General features: G+C 45.0%; 1 pseudogene; it reads right to left on the bottom strand.

Annotated features, from left to right (window-relative positions):
• Positions 1-3829: 3829 nt before the first annotated feature.
• On the bottom strand, positions 3830-5242 carry LOC144510456 (melanin-concentrating hormone receptor 1 pseudogene; annotated as a pseudogene).
• Between the last annotated feature and the right edge of the window lie 4295 nt (positions 5243-9537).

Genomic DNA, 9537 nt, shown 5'->3' with positions numbered 1-9537 from the left:
AGGGCACTAGTTGTCATAAACCAGGTAAGCTTAAAGGTTTCATTGAAATTGACAGGCCAAAAGGTAACTGGATAGGATTGGGGTGTGGGGAGGATGGAGATTGCATTTGAATATCAGGGTGGGGTTAGACATTGGGAGAGTGGGGCGGATGAGACCTTAGGGTGGATGTGTTGTTGGAGGTGGGGTCCAGTCAAGTCGGGCCTGTGGGTGGGGTGGGAATGGATCAGGTCACGTTGGGGGAGGAGGGGGCAGGAGGTGATCCCATTGAGTTGGCGTGTGAGAGTCGGGCCGGCAGGGGAAGGATGTGTGGAATTTTGTCTGGATGGGAATCCAATGGCAAAGTCAGGTTGTGCGGGTGTCCTGTGAGGGGTGGGGTCGGGGGTCTGAGGGGTGTCCCATGGGGGTGGAGGAGTCGGGCTGGGTCTTTACATTAGTTAGCCAGAAGTTAGATGAGGTTTTACTTCTAACTATTTCGGAGTGACTGTCGATGTAACCCTGGAGGAACCATCCCATGTTTGCAATTTAAGTTACATTTTCGGATGGTCCCTAGAATTATTGCCCAGAAGAAGTTTGGCTTCTGGGCAATTGTGAAGTTCCAAGAGGGATTCCCCAGCGTACCTTTGAGATCTCTCCCCCCTCCCCTCCACCCCCCCCCCCTCCCAAATTTGACGCTGGGAGTTCGGAAGTTACATAGTTTGTGGACACCCTCCCCCTCAAAATTCCCAGTAATTATTGCAGTCAAAATGAGCACAAAACGTCAGTGTCTTTCATCCAGACCCTGTTATTTTAGGTCAGAAAATGCACGTAGATCAAAGATCTTAAAGAGGAGAAGCAGAGAGTGAATTAAATATGCGGCATAATACGCACAAGCATTGTGCCAAATAATCCTTACTTCCAGATCTAATTGGACCTGTAATCTTGTACCAGGGAGAATTATATCATAGAATCCCTACAGTGCAGAAGGAGGCCGTTCGGCCCATCGAGTCTGCACTGACCACAATCCCACCCAAGCCCTATCCCCACAAGCCCATGCATTTACCCTAGCCAGTCCCCCTGACACTATGGGGCAATTTAGCGTAGCCAATCCACCTAACCTGCACATCTTTGGATTGTGGGAGGAAACCGGAGCACCCGGAGGAAAGCCCATGCAGACACGGGGAGAATGTGCAAACTCCACACAGACAGTGGCCGGAATTGAACCCGGATCCCCGGCGCTGTGAGGCAGCAGTGCTAACCACTGTGCCACCTTGCTGCCCCTACCCGCACAATTGTAACTACTATCTCATTTTACTCTAATGGAAGAAAGTTACAGCTTAAGTTTTAATAATATAGCTCGCTGACTAAATTACCGGTAAATGAATAACTAGCCAATAGTCAACAAATTATGGTTATTTACCATTAACATTTTATTAATCAGCAATTGAAGACCCACTAATACTTGGCTATCACAAAGAATCAGAGAAATTACACACAATACGGGGAGATTATTCAGTGTCTGTGATGACGTTCTGCAAGAGCAACCCTTCTAGTCCTTTTCCCCATGGCCCCGCCATTTAAAAAAATGGAATATTAATTTATATTATTTGTCATGTTCGTTTATAAATGATGTGGAGATGCCGGTGTTGGACTGGGGTGGGCACAGTAAGGAGTTTCACAACACCGGGTTAAAGTCCCACAGGTTTTTTTGGAATCACGAGCTTTCGGAGCACTGCCCCTTCATCAGGTGAGTGGAGAGGTAGGTTTCACAAACAGAGCATACATAGACAAAGATAATGGTTGGAAGACTGAGAATTGAATAGTTTTAAACTATCATATTCAAAGTACTTAACAGCATATGCCATTACATAGAAAAGTTGCAAGTAGCACAGTGGTTAGCACTGCTGCTTCACAGCTCCAGGGACCTGGGTTCGATTCCTGGCTTGGGTCACTGTCTGTGTGGAGTTTGCACATTCTCCTCGTGTCTACGTGGGTTTCCTCCGGGTGCTCCGGTTTCCTCCCACAGTCCAAAGATGTGTGGGTTAGGTTGATTGGCCATGCTAAAAAAAAGTGCCCTTAGTGTCCTGAGATGTGTTGGTTAGAGGGATTAGTGGGTAAATATGTAGGGATATGGGGGTAGGGCCTGGGTGGGATTGTGGTCGGTGCAGACTCGATGGGCCGAATGGCCTCTTTCTGTACTGTAGGGTTTCTATGACTTCTATGATCCATTGTATGGGTAACATCTGATATATATAAAACAGCATTCTTACTGGGACTCAAAGTAAAATGCCAATACAGTTGCTGCAATTTTCTTGCAATTATGTCTTTGTCTATATATGCCATGTTTGTGAAACCTACCTCTCCACTCACCTGTTGAAGGAGCAGCGCTCCGAAAGCTTGTGATTCCAAATAAACCTGTTAAAGTCTATCATGGTGTTGTGAGACCCCTTACTTTGTTTATAAAGATGCATAAAATGAGTAGGACTCAGGCAAAGGGTAAATTTCCACTAATACAAAGTGCTTCAGCTTCCAAAATTAAGACTCAACCACTTGCTGGTGTATGTTTTAATATGCAGTTGATAGAATTGATAGTTTAAAACTATCATATTCAAAGTACTTAACAGCATTTGCCATTACATAGAAAAGTTGCAAATATACATTGTATGGATAACACCTGATATTTACAAAACAGCATTCTTACTGGGAGCCAGAAAGTAAAATGCCAATACAGTTGCTGAATGATTTTAGGTTTCAGTTTGGCCAGAGTGAGTCTAATCACTGTGATGGAATTAACATTTTAAGACCAATTTACCAGCACATTGGACTTGATATTGAACAGAATTTGATTTACCCAGGGGTATATAGTCAGCTTCATGCACGCAACTGGGAATGATGAAAAATAAATAAATCTACAATGAACAAACACATTGGAATTAATCTCACTGGTTGGAATTGAAGCAGCCTTTGACTTGTCCTCCTCCCATTGCATTCTGCTAATCTTTTCTAAAAATCTGTAACTCATCGATTTTTACACTTCACAAAATATAAAGGTAAAGTTGCCATAGTCCCAGATGAGCATAGACCTTTGATGGAGAGAGCTGACTGGTGGTGATTTAACCTGAGGACATTAATGACCCAGATGTAATTTTATGATCATCGATGATAGTTTCCTGGTCACCGTTACTGACAGTACCTTTCAATTCCAGAAGCAGGGCCTTCATGAATAACCTCAGCCGGTACGGGAATTGAACCCGTGCTGTTGGTGTCACTCTGCATCACTAACCATGCGTCTAGCCAACTGAGCTAACCAACCCCCATAGTTAAGTATTACTTTTTGTTTAACTGCTGCAGTTTACATTGTGATTTCCAGAATTTACTGATTGAATTCAAGGTTGAATTAAATTCCACCGGCTGCCATGGTGGGATTTGAACCCATGTCCCTAGACAATTAGCTTGGGCCATTGGATTATAAATTCAGTGATATTACCATTGGATCACAATCTCCCACATGCTGTGACCCTACAAAGGTAGCAGCAAGTGAAACACAACAGACTGTATCTGTGAGGAGAGGGGGTTCAATAAAAAATCTGAGTTAAATGTGGTAGGAATAGAAAGGGTTGTGGGCAATAGTATGGAACAGTTACCAGCGAAGTCTCCCCATCAACAACTGTTAACTCAATTGGATTCAAGTGAATACAAATCTGGAAATGTAAAACAACTTGCGCTTCCGCCCACTTCACCTCATCGCCCGGAGTCCACCTCCAGAGAGAGCTGCAATGTTGCAGTGTGATTGGGAGGATTAATTGAGTGAAGAAGACCTATGGCTGCAGCGCCGCTGTCCATGGTGCTGATCTTAGTGGCACGCTGCTTCTTTCCCAACCCAAGCCACCGCCGCGTTGATGCCCTTGGGTCCGGCGTGCGGCCGCACTGAGATGACAAAACTCTTCCTAAAGTTGCCACAGAGGATGATGTAGATGAAAGGATTGAGGCAGCTGCTAGCATAGCCCAAGCCCACGGCCGCGATGTAGGCGTAGTAGAAGGGCACAGAGGTCTGCCCCTGAACGAGAAATGTCAACCGCAGCAGGTACAAGGGAGCCCAGCAGATGAAGAAAGCCAGGCAGATGACGGTGGCGATTCGAGCCACTCTCCTGCTCCGCAGCCTGGCTGTCTTGTGGGAGATGAGAGCCCCCGGGGAGTTCATCTTGAACAGGATCCTCCTGTAGGCTATTGCGATGACAGCAAAGGGCAGGGCGAATGCCAGCAGGAACTGGTAGGGGATGAACCAGTAGATATCAGTCTTTGGCTGGGGGAGTTGGATCACACAGCCTGATGTGCCCCCCGGTTGCCGGATGAGCCTGGTGTACATCCAGACCGGGGTGCCGCTCAGTAAGGACAGCACCCAAAGGAGACAGATGGTCAGCAGGGCGATGCCAGGTCTCCGGAATCGAGTCGATGCCAGAGGGTGGACGATGGCCAAGTAGTGGTCAATCGTCATTGCGGCGAGGATGTAGGCGCTGGCAAACTGGGCATTACAGTCCAGGGCTGACATGATGACACACATAAACTCTCCAAAGCACCAGCCCCTGTCCCCCAGCAACTGGGGGGTGAGGAAAGGCATCCCCAAGATGAAGAGCAGGTCGACCGCCGACAAGTTGATGAAAAAAATATCTGAAACCCTGCTGCCGGCGGATTTCAGCTTAAACCTTTTAGTAGCAGTGTAAATAACAATTCCGTTCCCAATTATCCCAGACACCCCGATTATAGCGAAAATCGGTGGCACGATGATGCTGGAGTAAAGGGGATTGGTCTCATCTGAAATAAAACACAAACACGTTACAATCCAGAGTTTGATATTTAGATCAGGGAGCGGGATATCAACTCATGTTGGTTCGTGAGATTAGCAAATCATTCTGCTTTACTCAGTGCTCCCCTAACTCCAGTTGCCCAAATCCAAAGGCCAGATTTATAATTTAGAAATTTAACAATTAAGAAAAACTATTCCTAAAAAACGCACAAAACGATTTTCTCGATAAGAGCCGGGATCACTCCGGGGATTCGAAGCACTAAATGTTTTCCGAACTACTCCAGAAACAGCGAGGATAGAAATCAGTGTGCATTGAGTTGTAGCGACTGACACTCAAGACAAAAAACTCCGAATTATGTCTCATTATTTCATGGAAGGAGTGTTAAATTTTAAAAATAAAACCTTCTTACCTCGTGTTGTGATGTTGCTGTACAAAGTATCTGAACTGTTTGATGTAGCCATTCTGTTAAAAGGCGCTTTCTCCTCTCTAAGTTTCCCAGGAGACGGATATTTGATACTTCACCATCCGTTTTTTTTTGTATTTTTATTCCAATTCAATCAAATCAAGTCCAATTCAGAGTCTCAACAAGTTGAGACATTCCTGATCCAAGCTGACAAGACAGGGCTCTCACCTCCTGTCTTGCGCTTGATCTACATGATCCAAGCTGATTGGAGTAGGAATAGCTCCTCCTCCAAGGCTTGATCTCATTTGCATCTTAGCCAAAAGGCCGAGATGCCGCTTTTAAAACCCATCCGTTTAGACAAGAGTCCGCGTTACTCTCTGACAGTTCTCTATCAATGGGCTCCCCAGGGTTCGGCTCCACATTTCTATTTGTACTTGTATCCTTGCGTAACTGTATTTAGATTTGGAGACCTTTATTCTGCCTTGAACAGGAAAGGTAGTCTAGATTAAATTTTTATTAACTCACAGGATGTGGGCGTCGCTGGCCAGACCAGCATTTATTGCCCATCCCTAATTGGCCATGAGAAGATGGTGGTAAGCTGCCTTGAACCGCTGCAGTCCCTGTGGGGTAGGTACACCCACTGTGTTGTTAGGGAGAGGGTTCCAGAATTTTGATCCAGTGTAGGAACTGCGATATATTTCCAAGTCAGGATGGTGAGTGGCTTGGAGGGGAACTTGCAGGTGGTGGTGTTCCCATGTCTCTGCTGCCCTTGTCCTTCTAGATGGTAGTGATTGTGGATTTGGAAGGTGGTGAGTTCCTGCAGTGCATCTTGTAGATACACACTGCTGCTACTGAGCATCAGTGGTGGAGGGATTGAATGTTTGTGGAAGGGGTGGCAATCAAGTGAGCTGCTTTGTCCTTGATGGTGTCAAGCTTCTTGAGTGTTGTTGGAGTTGCACCCATCCAGGCAAAGTGCATAATATTCCATCACATTCCTGACTTTTGCCTTGTAGATTGTGGAGAGGCTTTGGGGAGTCAGGAGGTGAGTTACTTCCTGCAGGATTCCAAGCCTTCGACCTGCTCTTGTAGCCACAGTATTTATATAGCAAGTCCAGTTCAGTTTCTGGTCAATGGTAACTCCCAAAATGTTGATAGTAGGGGATTCCGTGATGGTAATACGATGGACTGTCAATTAGTGACAATCATCCTTGTATTGACTTGTATTTCAGGGACTCAGGAATGCCATGGACAAGACGGGTTTGGATCAGACATTAGGAACCAACCTGAAGAAATTTGTCAGCTCAAGATTAGGACAACGCAGATTAATGTGTGTTTTTTGTATACAGGAAATAGGAGCAGGAGTGGACCACACAACCCTTGGAGCCTGCTCCACCATTCAATATGATTATGACTGATTGGGGCTTCAACTCCATTCTCCCACTCACTCCCCATATCCCTTAATTCCCTGAGAGAAACCAAAGATCTGTCGATCTCCACTTTAAATGTATTCAACCATGAAGCATCCACAAACCATTGGGGCAGAGTTCCAAACGTGGACAACACTTTGACTGAAGTAATTTCTCCCCATCTCAGTCTTAAACGATTGACCCCGTATCTTGTCATTGGAAGTGAGGGTGGAGAAGGCAGTGGTGAGGGGGTTAAAACAGATAGTTGATGGTGAAGAAATGCCATGTATGATCTTGGATCAGTGCTTTTCATAAAGAGAGACTGGATAATGTTTTTTTATTCATTTGTGGGACACGGGTGTCGCTGGCTGGCCAGCATTTAATTGCCCATCCCTAGTTGTCCTTGAAAAAGTGGTGGTACAACTAAGTATCTGGCTCAGCCATTTCAGAGGGCAGTTGAGAGTCAACCGCATTGCTGTGGCTCTGGAGTCACATGGAGGCCAGACCAGGTAAGGACAGGAGATTTCCTTCCCTAAAGGACATTAGTGAAACAGATGGGTTTTTCCAACAATCCGCAATGATTTCATGGTCATCAGTAGATTCTTAATTCCAGATGTTGTTTATTGAATTCAAATTCCACCACCTGCCGTGACGAGATTCGAACCTGGGTCCCCAGGATATTAGCTGAGTTTCTGGATTAATAGTCTAGCGATAATACCAGTAGGCCATCACCTCCCTGATCACAATGGATTGCTACTCTAGTTGTGTGCCAGTTTTTTGATCTTCCCCATCCCTTAGACTTTAGGGAACAAACAAATAAAAATCCATTCAACCAAATAAAATAACAAATGAACCAAGATAATAAATGAAGTTTAGGTTTGAAATCATCATTCTTGTATGACAACGGAACAGGTTAGGAATAGGTCTTTCTACCGATGTCATTGGTACTGACATGTTCCATTACCTCATTATTCAAAGCACAGAAATAGAATTTTAGTGGCCTCCATTGATAATTATTTATCAACTTTAATATATAATTATGACCAGAGTATTAAGGTGCACCTAAGCTCCATATGTATTCAAATTATTTTTCTAATAAAACAAGTCTATTAACTTAACCCTTCAATTCAACAGCACTAAACTTTGACATCCTCTCTCCCTCCACACCCATCAATTTTCACTCAAATCACACAAAGTCTAAGACATTAAACTGGGTCACACCTTGAAAAGGTTTGGGAAGCACTGTGATAAAGGGTTCCCTCATCCAGTTAAGGGATTCCCTCTATCAAAGATTACTTGTGATTGTTAGGAACACAAAGGTAGGTTTAAGGGATTTCTATTTATTGTGGTAAACATTAGAAATAAAGTATAGTTTTAAGTGTGTTCAATTTTTATGTGGAAGGAAGGATAAAATCTACAGTTAGATTCATGCTGGACAAAGGTGTTTGTATGTGTGGGGGTTGGTTAAGTACCAACTGTATTTCTATTGTGCTTCGAGAGGGCTACGGCGTGAACAGTAATTAAGCCAGCGGAAGAATGCAACTGTTGCTCAGCAACTAACGGCTCCTTTTAATGGAAGAAAGCTTTTTAGTTCTTAGTTTAGCTGAAGGTGTTGGCAGTTGATGGACACCAGGGAGCGAACATCTCTCAGCTCGGCCAGAAGAAAGAGTGGACAGAATGGGAGCTGCAAAGAGGCAGGCTCCCCAAAGAACCAGTTACTCTCTGGATAACTAGGGAATTGGAGCAGAAAGAGTGTCTTAAGATGACTGAAGTTAAGAAACGAGTTAACAAACCAAGGTATTGCTCAGAAGATTCAAGAGTAAACAAAGTGTTCAGAGCTAAAGGGGCAATTGCAGTAACCAGATTGAAAGTGGGAAATCAGACTTCAAAGATTACAGAATACTACAGTGCAGAAGAGGCCCTTCAGCCCATCGAGTCTGCACCGAAGGCTGAAAAGCCCTGATCTACCCACCTAATCCCATTTGCCAGCACTTGGCCCATAGCCTTGAATGTTATGGCGTTCCAAGTACTCATCCAGATACCTTTTTAAAGGATATGAGGCATCCCGCCTCCACCACCCTCCCAGGCAGTGCATTCCAGACCATCACCACCCTCCGGGTAAAAAGGTTTTTCCTCAAATCCCCCCTAAACCTCGTACCCCCTCGTAACTGACCCTTCAACTAAGAGGAACAGCTGCTCCCTATCCACCTTGTCCATGCGCCTCATAATCTTGAGCACCTCAAATCAGGTCACCCCTCAGTCTTCCCTGCTCCAGAGAAAACAACCCAAACCTATCCAACCTCTCTTTATAACTTAAATGCCCCATCCCAGGCAGCATCCTGGTGAATCTCCTCTACACCCCCTCCAGTGCGTTCACGTCCTTTCTATAATGTGGCGACCAGAACTGCACACAGTACTCCAGCTGTGGCCTCACCAAAGTTCTATACAACTCCATCACAACCTCTCTGCTTTTGTAATCTATACCCCGATTGATAAAGGCGAGTGTGCCATATGCCTTTTTCACCACCCTATTAACCTGCCTTTCCGCCTTCAGAGATCTATGAACAAATGCGCCAAGGTCCCTTTGTTCTTTGGAACTTCCCAGTGTCAGACTTTTCATAGAATACTTCCTCGTCAAATTACTCCTTCCAAAGTGCATCACCTCACACTTTTCAGGGTTAAATTCCATCTGCCACTTGTCCACCCATTTGACCATCTCGTCTATATCTTCCTGTAACCCAAGACACTCAACCTCATTGTTAACCACCCAACCAATCTTTGCATCATCGACAAACTTACTGATCCTACCCCCCACATAGTCATCTATGTCATTGATATAAATGACAATCGGGGGCCCAGCACGGATCCCTGGGTACGCCACTGGCCTCCAGTCACTAAAGCAGCCATTTGTCACCACCCTCTGTCTCCTATCACTAAGCCAATTATC

The sequence above is a fragment of the Mustelus asterias genome, chromosome 23, assembly GCF_964213995.1.
Source record: "Mustelus asterias chromosome 23, sMusAst1.hap1.1, whole genome shotgun sequence".
In the NCBI taxonomy this organism is placed as follows: domain Eukaryota; kingdom Metazoa; phylum Chordata; class Chondrichthyes; order Carcharhiniformes; family Triakidae; genus Mustelus; species Mustelus asterias.
The sequence above is the reverse complement of the archived record's forward strand: the minus strand, read 5'-3'. Positions and strand labels throughout refer to the sequence as shown.